This window comes from Chrysoperla carnea, chromosome 4 (genome assembly GCF_905475395.1).
Source record: "Chrysoperla carnea chromosome 4, inChrCarn1.1, whole genome shotgun sequence".
Taxonomy (NCBI): Eukaryota; Metazoa; Arthropoda; class Insecta; order Neuroptera; family Chrysopidae; genus Chrysoperla; species Chrysoperla carnea.
In genome coordinates this window covers 68,394,447-68,407,315 of record NC_058340.1, presented here as the reverse complement: position 1 = coordinate 68,407,315, position 12,869 = coordinate 68,394,447, and the positions used below count along the sequence as shown (strand labels likewise).

Below are 12,869 nucleotides of genomic sequence, written 5' to 3'. Positions count from 1 at the left end.
CTCATTCAACATTAAGTAAACAATTGTCAACAACACATTAGTTCAAAGACCACTGTTATTATTATTATTTTTTTTTAAATATTTGACTAAATTTTGTTTATAGCTTATTAATAAAAGTAAAGTAAAATCTACTTAGCTAAAGTATGTAAAACATTTCTTTTTTTATAAGAAACAGTATAAGATAACACATGACATTCCATATGCTTTACGTAGCATCATATACACTAACGAAAACAGACTTTTGCAATCAACGCAATAGTGACGGACTTAAGGATGTTCACTTGTTATAGCCAAGTACTCAAAAAACATTTTCTTATATCCGTGCACTATTTATGACATTAGTGTACAATACTAATACTAAAACATGGTGTGAATATACACAAAGTAGTTTCTTAGTACCAAAAAAATTCGTCATATTAAACTGCTTTTAAAAAAAATGGCTAGATCCATTTCACGATATGTAGAAAGGTATTTATTTTTCGAATACTCGGTGTTTTTCAAAGCTCCAGCATGTTAATTACGCACATTTTGATTTCTAATATCTCATGAAAGGTGCCAAATATCCCTATTTTATATAAAATACAGAATACTTTTATTAATCTTTCAATTTTATTGAATTTCTATGAAAAGTCTTTCTCGATTGAACTATCTTAAATTATTTAGAAATGCGGTACCACCGTATTGTTTGAAAGGGTATTCAAATTTTCCTTTCCTATATATAGTTGAGGATGTGGTGACATATGATCTCTGAATATTTTCTTTTAAACTATTCCAGGTCATCCAAATATCTGAAATTCCTTTTCTGGAATACCTACAAATCTAAACATTGTTTTTCTTTTGTTCTTGGGTATCATATTTAGATATAAAACTCCCGTCTTACAGAATGGCAGAGCTAGTTTAAAATCTAGCAAATTGACTACCGTGGTTTTCCCCTCGAATCTTCATGATTTTAGGCTCAATAACTTCTCTAGAACAATCAAAAGATAATGGAGAGAAGCTTTAATCGTATTCCTTAACTTCAGTCTGATTTACATATACACAAAAGACTCCTTGACTCGGCTATAAAATGTTCTCAATCGAGTTGGTTCGACCGTTTAGGGGCTACGATGTCACTGAGAACACACAGACGCACAGATAAACACTTTAAACTTATAACATTCCTTCTTAAATCAATATCAAAGTGATAGTCAAGAATATCAGATGAGATGGAAAGGATAATTCGAGTGCTATCATTTTTTAGGACAAATTTTTGGAAATATTTGAATTGAAATTGAACGCCTCAATTTTTTGGCACTTAACTGTCATATAACACTTCAATTTTTCGTCAGATCTCGCATAAAAGCCATCTCAGTTATATGATAGAGCCGCCTGATACGATTTATGCTTGCATGTCCCGCTATCTCATAGACTTAATAAGCACTTTACAATATTTAGACGCGCAGTGGTGTGCTGAACGCAAGTATCGTACTGTGTTTGTTCTGCATTTGAATAAAAAAGAAACTTTAATTTCAAAAAGAAAAAATTTATATGCATTATTTAAACAAATGTGTGTAGCTATTTTTTTTTTTCGTATTTTCAAAAGTGTGTGTATTTGAAAAACAAAGATGGTGATAATACAAAAACACTCTTTCGTTGTAATAATATTGTATAGAAATTTCAAGAGTCGTTATATGAGTTAAGTTAAGTTAAGTAAAGTATAGCGCGCGTACTCACTCAGTCAACTTGCTTGCACACACATGTAAGTTATTTATTATAAGCCAAGAAGTAAAAACATTTGTGAGAACCACATAGGTGGATAGATTATGGTTTTAAAAATACTCTTAAGGTATATAAATTATGTAGAAAATGTACAAACTGGTCTAAAAAATAAACCTACATCTCGTGGGCTTTCTTCGAATCATCTAATAATTTCTAGGAGTAAGTGTGACGGAAAAACTCGAAGCTAGGCGACGCATTTCTCAAAAAACTTCGAAAGAAAAAGGCTTAACCAAAAAAAATTTTCCTATGCTATTTCATTTAGCATGCATTTAGAATATACTATATGCATTTAGAATATTTTATTAAAGACTAACATGAGTTAACTAAGTGTTGTATAGAGTGTTGGTGTCCATCAGGTTGTTGTCAGTTTCAAACAATCGATGCCTTGTCTGTTATACGTACTATGTAAACGTATATCGTATTATATGTAAGATATTTTTTATTATACCCCCGACGCATAAAGAGGGATGTTATCAGTTTCACCGCCGTGTGGGTGTGCACGCGCGTTTGTGTGTATGGTTGTTTGTGGATGTGGCTGTATGTCTGTTTGTCTGTCTGTGGCATCGTATTTAGTTTGAAAGATAATTTAATGGATAGTGTTATGATAGTGAATTTAGATATCTTGTGCGGTTTTAGCAACGGTTATACTAAAAGAAATTGAATTTTTTGTTAATTGACTTAAAATTATTTTAGGTTAGGTAAGGTTAGAGTGGCTGTTCTGAGGTGGGACACACTTAGACTATGGGGTCCGTTGTGATACCGAAAAAGGGTTTGCCCATCCCCGGCCACTACTCCATGAACCATTTGGAGCTGTTTAAGAACAGCAGGAGAGCTTTGACGTCGACGGACTTTAAAAATGATTTTAAAAATTACAATTTTTTCGCAGCTTGTTTCACTCTTAAATATCACACGTGCTTCCCTCTATCTTTACCTAGATTTAATATGAAACTAAATATCCAAAATAAAACCTTTTCGTGAAAAGCAACTTTTTCATCACGTTGTTAACGTTGAAAAGTTAGTTGCTCATACTTTTTATCGGCGCTTCCACCTATTTTTTTTTTTGCAGTAATTATTAATAGTGACAAGTTTTTAATGACCAAATGGTACATTATTGTATTAATGTATGGTATAATGGTATTTAACTTGTAGTAAATGTTATGGGTTATATCAGATAGGCGGGGCAATTTTATTTCAAAATATTTAAATTTAAATTACATTATAGGTTATATTATTATTATTATTATTATTATTATTGTTATGGATTTATAATCTAGATTTCATTATGGGAATATTTTTCAATAGCTCAATACCATACATTTAATAACTCAACTTAACTCAGTTGCTTATAATAATGAAGAGTGTCCCACTGTTGTTCAAAAACAGGAAATGCAGCAAAATTCTAGATAATTTAATGACAAAGTTTGATACAGCGTACTGAGTGTTTAAGGTATTTCCAGCATGGTATCTGCAGTTTCTATGCTAAAGCTATGGTTAAAATTTTTTTCGACATAATTTAACGAAAAATTAAATTTAAGAATTTAATAATGCTTACTATTAATTCCCAAAGTTTCAGAAATTTTGACCGTTTAAAATGGGAAATAATTATGCCAACGTCCCAATTTCGATCAATTTACGTCAAAATTAATATCTCGAAAGTGAAAATTAATTTCTAAATTTTTTTTTAGAATTTTATTGTATAAACATTTTTTTCTACTTTTTCTTCAATATATAATAATATCATAAAAAATAGTTGGAGAGACCGGACATTTTACATGCTTTAAATGGGACATGACCCTCAAAATCGCGAACTTTGTCTTTAAATATCTCGCGATCTAAACGGCCAAAAATTATGAAATTTTAGGAATTCATAAATAAAGCTATTATAAACCCGAGAAAAAAAATTCGGCCAAATCTGTCGAAAAGTGATTTCATGCTGGAACTACCTTAACCCGTCAGAACTCACGTCAAACGATCGGTAATCTTTAGTAACAATAACCTCTAAATAATGCTGTATAAATTTATTTTTTAATGCACTAGCTAACAAGTGAAACATATCTTAGAACACTCTCCATTAAATTACCTTTCAAACAAAACAAAAAAATCAAAAACGGTTCATACGTATAGGCTCTACGATGCCACAGCCAAACAGACATACACACAAAGCGGTCAAACTTGTAACATCCCTTTTTATTAATTCGGGGGCTAATTAAAAATAGTTTGGTGACAAGTCACAAGTTTTTTTAATTAACCGAGGACGACTTATGTTACTAACTGACGGAAGTACATGAACAAGCCCGAAAATTTCCGAAAAGTTAATATTGTTTTGCTTACACCTTTTTTCTCGTCATGAGAGAAATTGTCAAAACTTCTAAAAGACTTGAAAAAATATATTTTTTTTAAACTGTAGATAGATTGTGTAAATATACATTCTGTATACTCAGTGTATTTAAACTATTTGTTCTGTTTATTGATTTTAAAGTTAAATACTTGTTTGAAGGGCTTTCTGTACTTGATAGTTTGTTACCATTTGTTTCTATTTAAATGTGTTTAAATAGAAAACTTAAATAATAAATACCTAATGTGTAGATATTATTATTTAAATAAAAACGCCTTTTATAATAAATATTGTTAGCTATTTTTTTTGTTTTTTGTTTTAATGCAGTCAAATTGACACTACTACTCATTTATTAATAAATACAAATGAATAAATGACCTTGCATTCCATACTTTTGAAAGGTGAATAAACTGCAAAAATATATCCTAGGTGAATAAAATATAGAATGCTTTTGTTTCGAAACACTGACACTTCTCTTAATGATTTTTCTAATACTATAAAATAAACTCAGAACTTTCGAATATAACCAAATTTAGCCACACAAGAGTTGGAGGAAACAAATTAGATCACTATTAGAAAAGAAATTTTTATCAGAGACAGTCAGATTTTAATTGATGCAATTAGGGAGTTAATGTTTTCACACCCTTTTAAGGATACGACTAAAATTTTGGGTTCTTTATACAAAAATCTGAACCCAATGCATGTGACTTTTTTCCGTAGAATTATTTCTTTGATTTGGTTGACTATGACAACGAAAAAAATTTACGTGAACCGAATTTTAAATTGCCTATCAGTGATAATGACTTATTCATTAACTTACTCAGAAAATAATATTCAGTTCATTTTGTTTAAAACTAAAAAAAAATTCCTTATACGGACCTAGTTCCTTATATTCTGATGAAGATGTTTGAATAAGAGAATCATTTTATTGCGTTTATGTTTTATAAAATACAGAAAATTTTGTCTAAAAAGTGATATTTTTTAACTACTCCTATGTATTTAATTTAGGGGCGTATATTAATTTTTGGGGCGTGAATTAATGTAAGAGCGTATAGACAGTATTGGAAAAGTTGAAAATTTTAAGCATAGAAATTTGAATAAAATTATTTTCAAGTCAAAAATAACGCACTTGAAGTCAATAATAAAGCCTTAAATTAAATGAAAACTAGCTGTGAACTACCCGTTTTTCTTAGCAACATTCCCATTTTCAGATCTCGCCGTATATCCTCTTGCGTAGAGGTTATAGTTTTGTAATGTACACATCATACACATCATACTTTCTCGCTCACCTTTCCACCCCCAGAAAGTTATAAATTAATAATAGATAATCCTTGAAGCTGGTTGTTTATCGTGTCAATTTGAGCTTAATCGTTGCACAACTTTTTAAATCAAATCCTTTTAAACCTCTTACTCTAATATATTATGCATGTATTATACGTAAAAACTCTCCAAAATTTCATCTAAATCCGTTACGTATTTTTAAAGATCTAAGCATACTATACATATTGATCTACCGATCAACCGATCGGTAGATGTATGCTTAAATCTTTAAAAATACCGATCAATTAAGCAATATTGGTCTTACTTCCAACGGTCATCTTCATCAGTGAAAAAGAGATCAAAATAAAAAAGTCAACCTTCACATACAGACCAGAAGTAAATAAATAATATTAAAAAATGCATTATTTTTTGTTGGAATATTATTTTGGCACAAGATCAACAATTTATTCATTACATAATATCAAGCAAAGTTAATCATTCTTTCTTTACCTACACGATTGTTGTTGGCTGCATTTGTTTTAAAATTAAATATTTAAAAAAAGCTCATCGTCGCCTCTATCTCCTACAAATTATCTTTCATTTACAATAACAAGATAATAATAATTATATTTAAATAATTTATTATTCTGTACCTATTTTGTGTAAATATTTTGCATATTTTCTCATCCATGCACTCACTGCACATACTATGCTGGCTGGCTGTTAGCTGTAGATATAAATAAATAAATAAATAAATAAATAATTATTTAAATAAAAAATAAATATAGAAATAAACATTTTAGTAAACATTAGAATATGTCATTAACATTATTTTTATTATCACTTTTTAATAACTGTGTACATAATATGTGTATATCATAAATATAATGCCTGGTTCACATGTCAAGTGTGTTTTTTAGAGGTGCTTTAAATTGGAAACACTCTTTTCTTTGATAATAAATTTGACAGCAAACAGTTGCTTTGTCGTAATTTAGTTTGCCATTTTGTAATGAAAAGACTCATTCGATAGAGTAAATTCGTGATAGAGCAAAATTAAAATTTTTTTGAATTCTAATGACGTCATAAAGTTAAAAAATTTTTTTGATAACACAGGCAAATTTGATACGATCTTATTGGAATTTATTTTGACATCCACTAGTTTTGGGTCATTTTTTTCAGCTGTGATGTCAGTTTTTCGCTAGTTATCACTGATGTGCTTAATTCCAAGACCAAGCTTCCACATTCTTGAAACCTAATAAACCTAGGTTAATTTTGGTCACAAATTTGAAAAGTATGGTCCAAATTTAGTAGAATTACACACTTGGTTTATCAAAATTAGATAAAATTTGGATGTGATAGTGCAAGATTAAATTTTTTGGATTCTGATGACGTCATAAAGTTTAAAAATTCGACTTTTTTGGTAACATGGGCAAATTTGATCCGATTTTATTAAAACTTTTTTTGAAATTCACCATTTTTGGGTCATTCTTTTGAGCTGTAATTTCAGTTTTTCGCTAGCTATCACTTATGTGCTTAATTTCGACATCAAAACTCCAAATGCTTGAAATCTATTGGAGCAAGGTTAATTTTGATCACAAATTTGAAAAATATGACCCAAATTTAGTAGAATTACATACTTGGTTTATCAAAATTGTATAATATTTGGATGTGATAGTGCAAAATTAAATTTATTAGATTCTGATGACATCATAAAGTTAAAAAATTCGATTTTTTTGATAACACAATCAAATTTGATCCGATCTTATTGGATTAGTTAATCTTTTTATAATTTTTATGTGCTACTTATCGCGTTTGGAGCAAAAAAAGTTCACTAAAAAATATCGAAGTTGCCATTAAAATTTTATCTATTTTTTAAAATAATCATATCGTTAAAAAGTTATTAATAAAACTGAAGTCTATATTCTTCCAATCTCTCTTTAATAACAATTATTTAGATTGGATTAAAATTAATAACATCAAGAGAACATCAGAAAAAAAAAAGAAGGTAAATTAATGATTGTGGAATGTTAACGATGTTTCATTTTCGATGAACACAAAGTTAACTAACTGCTTCACCATCATATCATGAATATTATGTATTAACCATTCATTTATCTCACGTAAAATGTGTTTGGTAGGAGGAGAGGAATCAAGCCTGCCATCGCATCATGAAAGGTCTGTTTGTTTGCTTGAATCCATTGCATCAGGTCTGTCCATCATCAATCTGGTATACGTGTGTTGAAAAGTGTTAAACCATCGTTAAAGGTATATTATTATTTGTTATGGTGTCCTTAATTACATATCACAATTTATACCTTTAGAGTCTGTCATTGATGTCAGACAATAATAATCACTTGGTCTATCTGAGGATGATGACCATTCAAAAGGTGAAGGGGACGTAGAAATGTTATTTAGAATTAGAACGATATAAAATATATAATTTATAAGCTATTGTTTGTATTTATATATTTACATTCCAACGAATTTTTTATCTAAGTGGACAGTGACCTGAAGAAAAGACTTTTTTAAGGAATAGTTGATGGAAATCTTAACTGCTTTTTTGCCAAATTTTTTGTGAGAAAATTCATAAATAAATCTTGCACAAACTAATCTCGCACTCGAAAAAGCCATGAGCAACTTGAGTGCGATGTCTATTACATACGCAAGGAGCAAAAGTACGCCTCAATCGTACTTTTTAACAGAACTTCCCGACATTTTTAAAGAAAAACTCCCACCAGATATCGCTAAAAATTAAATTTTACAATATTCCAACAAATGAAATAACCACAAAATTGGTCACTATCCTTGGAGTTTTTGGTAGAGCCACAAAACTTTCAAGCCATGTCGAAAAACAACAACGTATATATCTATCCCCAAAAAGTCAAAAGTGTCTTAATCGTAATCATAATAATTCAACAAAATTTTGGAAGAACAATCCAATTAAAGATGGAATTTGCCTAAAAAAAATTATTAGATTTCTATTCCTTAAATGGGGCTCCGCCTTAAACATTAGGCTGAATTCCGCTGCATTCTAGAAAAGCGTACAACAGTTATTTCGGCGACTATTCAATGGCATTAATGTCTTTAGAGACAGTAGTATTCGAGCCTACTGCGGAACCGACCGATGTACGGATTTATATTTCAACTTTTCAAAATTCGTTCTATTTCAAATTTTAAACAATTTACCTAAAAAGTTATTAATTATTTTAGTCCAAATGATGTATAAATTGTTCTATTTTTTTGACAACCCTTGAATACACACATCGATTTAAAATGGTACAGAATTTATAATTAATGAGCTTTAACAATGTTCAAGATCCAATTTTTTTTTTCGATCAAAATTTTTTATTTTTAAACAATTTAAAAAATTTTGTTAACAGATCATTAATAATACTCGATAGGCGTCAGTGTCAAACACTTATTTATTTCGAACAATAAAATACCTTGTCTGACTCCAAGTCTGTCAAAAGGTGATGATAATTATTGTTATACTTATTTTAACTTTGTAAAAATCTTGTTCGTACCAAAATCTTCTTTGAAACTGAAAGATTTTAGAAACTTTATTAGAAAAATCACATTATTAAAACGATATCCTTGTGTTATTTCTTCAAGAAATTCTATTTTTAAAATTCGATTCATAGTCATTTTTTATCATAGTCTATTTTTTCAATCTTCAATTTAATTTCTAGTATCGTGGTATGTATTTCAATAACTATGTCTCAATTCGAACTCAACAAAAATTCATTTTTATATTTTTCAAACCATTTTAATGGGTCTGTAATTTTATTGTTATTTATTATTGTTTTTAATGAATGAAATTTTAATTTGCTGCACAGAAAATCGGTTGCTTTACCAGCGCGCATCCAATGTTAGTTAATGCCATTGCTCTCAGTTATAAGGCGTACTTCATCCATACCGAAATAATGAAATAATATCCGAAATTTAGCCGTCATATAAGTGGCATTTATAAAATTAAAAAAACGTCCGATAAATGTGGTTTTTTCCTTGCAACTCTCTTAAACTAAACCGATTTTTTTGAAATTTATCTCTAAAACACTTTCGATTAAATCGGTTCATCGGTTTAGGGGCCACAGACAAACACAGATAAGCACGCTAAACTTAAAACACCCCTCTTTTGATGTGGAGGGTTGAACCGATTATGATAAGACATGTCTAAGAACCCTTGCTGAAAAACTTGCTTTCCAATAAAAAAAGCAATCGAATTGAAATCGGTTTAAGAGGGTGCCACAGACAGACATATCCATGGCGGTTAAACTTATAACACCCCTCTTTTTACGTCGAATCGAGCTCTGGTAACTCTTAGCTTGATTGAAACTTGACTGATTTTTCAAAGAAGATAAGAAATAAAAATTTCATTGAGACTCTTCAACTAAGATAAACTAAAATTGTGTTTGAATGAACTTAATTCACAGAAATTAATCATTAAAAAAAATCTGACTTTTAAACCAATTTAAGAAAGACCCTTTTATTACATGGTCAGCCATAGCCCATTTCCTCATGTAATAAAAGTGGAAATAATAAAAATCATAAAAATTAGTGAGTTAGTTTTGTTTGTAAAGAAATTTTACCGTCCTTCATCGTCTCTTATGTAACGGACGGTTGACCCCATTAAATATACACAAGAAATTTAAGGAGAATAACTTAAAAAAAAGGGCCGAGTTTTTTAAAAGAAACTATCCCGCTTTATATATATATCATAAAAAGTTTATAATCTAAAAAGGTAAAATTAAAAAAAATATATAAAGATTGTTATCACATATTATTATTGTTGGATATTTCAAGTCCGGTTTGAGACTTCACATTTACAGAAGGGGGTGGATTTTTATTTTGTAAAAGATTACAATCTTTATATAAAAATTTTTCGAAAAAAAAACCAACAGCACAGAAACATGTTGTTTGCTCCTTACAAATAGCCGAATTAATGGGAACATTTATATATTTTTAAGCTGTTTTTTATACAAACTGATTTTTATACCATGTATATATGAAATATATCAAGGTATACTAGGTTTAGTCCCAAGTTTGTAACGCTTAAAAATATTAATGCTACCAACAAAATTTTGGTATTTATAGTTGTTCATAAAAACGCCTAGTTAGTCCATTTCCGGTTGTTTGTCTGTCCGTCTGTGATCACGATAACTCAAAAATGAAAGGAGATAATAAGCTGATATGATATTTATAGCGTGTCTAGGGCATAAAAATGCATATATACGATTTAAAGATGATCCTATGAAAACGTGATAAAAATCTCACTTACTCTGTTTTAAAAATTGATTAAAGCTCCAGAGATCTCACAAGTAACAAGTTTCATTTGAGTAGTTTTACTTGCTATTTTGTTAAGAAAATATTTTTGTACCAAGAACAGACTCCTTGCTGTTAAATATTTTTTTACAGTGTAAAAAAGGATTTACACTGTAAAAAAGGGATTTTGTTAACTAGTGTGCTTTCATCATTTCTTAATATAAAGTTACAACTTTTATTATGTGCAATATTTTATCTAATTTTAACGAAATTGTATACGCTGCTTGTTGGGTGGGTAGCTGATTATTTATAATCATTAAAATGTATTAAAATTTACCGCATAATTAAAAATGTTCTCATGGCATATGGTGATTTTAATTCTCATCATGAGCCTAAAGAAAACTACTTAAACTAGTATTTACATTAAAAATAATAATTTTTAATCCACAAATGTAATTTATATATAAAAAATTAATTTCTATCTCTCGTCCAAAAGTCATAAAGTCATTTAAATATTACTTAAATTCTTTTTACCTGTTTTTATATGTATTTTTAAATGGTCTGGCTTTATAACATAGACTAGGTGCTATGGTAGTTTTATTGAAGTCAATTTGGTGATCCTTAGAAGATACAACCGATTTTAAAGAGCGGATTTTAGGTGCCTAATAGTTTCATTGCCTATTCATATTGGCCCATTGGTTTACATGGAAAAGAGATCATTTGGCTATAAAGTTTCTGTTTTATCGACTGAAATTGCTCCGAGATACCATTCTTCGTATATTATTTTAGGAAACTACACATTTGATCATCAAATGACCCCCATTTTTGTATTTTTTGGGTAAAAATTGCTCTAGATGATTTTTATCCTGAAAAAAATTTCCCTTCTAGAATTTGAGGAAATGAAGTATATGGGGTAATTTTTACCCAAAAAATACAAAATCTAGTTCATTTACGATTGGGTGAATGATTTTCGAAATATCGCCTTAAAATTTTGTATAAAACGGTTTACTTGGGAGCGATTCTGAAACTACTCGTTTAGTCGATAAAGATACCAGAAAAGGGAACAAAAACCAGATTTTCATAAATTTGACACTTGGAAACAAGGTTCAAATCTCAATTTTCTGTTGGAACTTTTATCATTCAATTATGACTAATTAGCTTTCCCAATAATATCCTCTGAAGTCATCTCACATTGATAGCACCCATACCATCCAGTCTAAAACATACTACTGTGAATACACGTCTCTTGCTTTTAATGGACACTTTGTCCAAAGGTATTTATTATTATAAAAAAATATCTTTTTTTAAAAACATTTTAATAGTTAGACGACATTTTAAATAAATTAAAAATATAATTCGTTTTTTTTTATTAATATTAATAAAACTTGTAGTTACATTAAATAATTGTTGGTATATTATATGCATACTTTAAGAAGTGTCGATTAAATTTCAAATATCAATAATAATCGTTAAATCAAATAAAATAAGATTATATTTATTATAGAAATTATTTTTAAAAGGAATTCATTTCAATATATCTCATAAATTATAATTATAATGGATATATTTAACACTATATGCAAAGTGGCTTAGAAAAACGTTATCTTATATTTCTCATTTAACGGGAGAGTAGAAATGTACGGCATAGTAGCCTTAATCGTACCACTTCAGTTTAAAGAGCCAGTGAATCAAATTGATTTAATTTTAAACAAGCCGTTAGTCTGGTGAGACCCTTGAGATCTACACGAATAACTTCTCAACATAATAAATAGTTATAGGTATTTAAAAAAAATAAAAAGTCGACCGACTCAAAACGACATGACCGAATATTATGAAATTCTTTTCGGATCATATTGCCGTAAAGATACTTCGATCGACGCCCCAACGAAGTCAATATCAGTTTTTGTTCGCACGCTATAGACGCCGAAAAAAATGTCTACGGGCATACGTACGTACACACACACAGACACACAGGCATACTTTTTCTCCAAATTGGTGTTAGTTCCTTGTCTAAGTATGAAACGTAAGGGTATTTTGAAACTTTTGAAGTTAAAAATAATATTTGAGTATTGATGTATTTATACGTTCATAAAATCGGAATTCATTTATCTCCAAAATAAAACTTTTCTTTCAAACAAGAGGTTCAATTCCCATACTTAGTTGACTCAAATTCGTTGAAGCATGTGTGAGCTAAATTCATGTTTTTTGCTAATGTACTGTCACGCAGCAATTTGGATGCCCCGCACGGAGAGGG

General features: G+C 29.4%; 1 protein-coding gene across 5 annotated transcripts in view; it reads left to right on the top strand.

Moving 5' to 3' along the window:
- The window catches only part of LOC123299001 (interference hedgehog-like), a 123,227-nt gene that overhangs the window by 60,789 nt on the left and 49,569 nt on the right, over nucleotides 1-12,869 (top strand). The gene's annotated exons all lie outside the window — the stretch shown is intronic.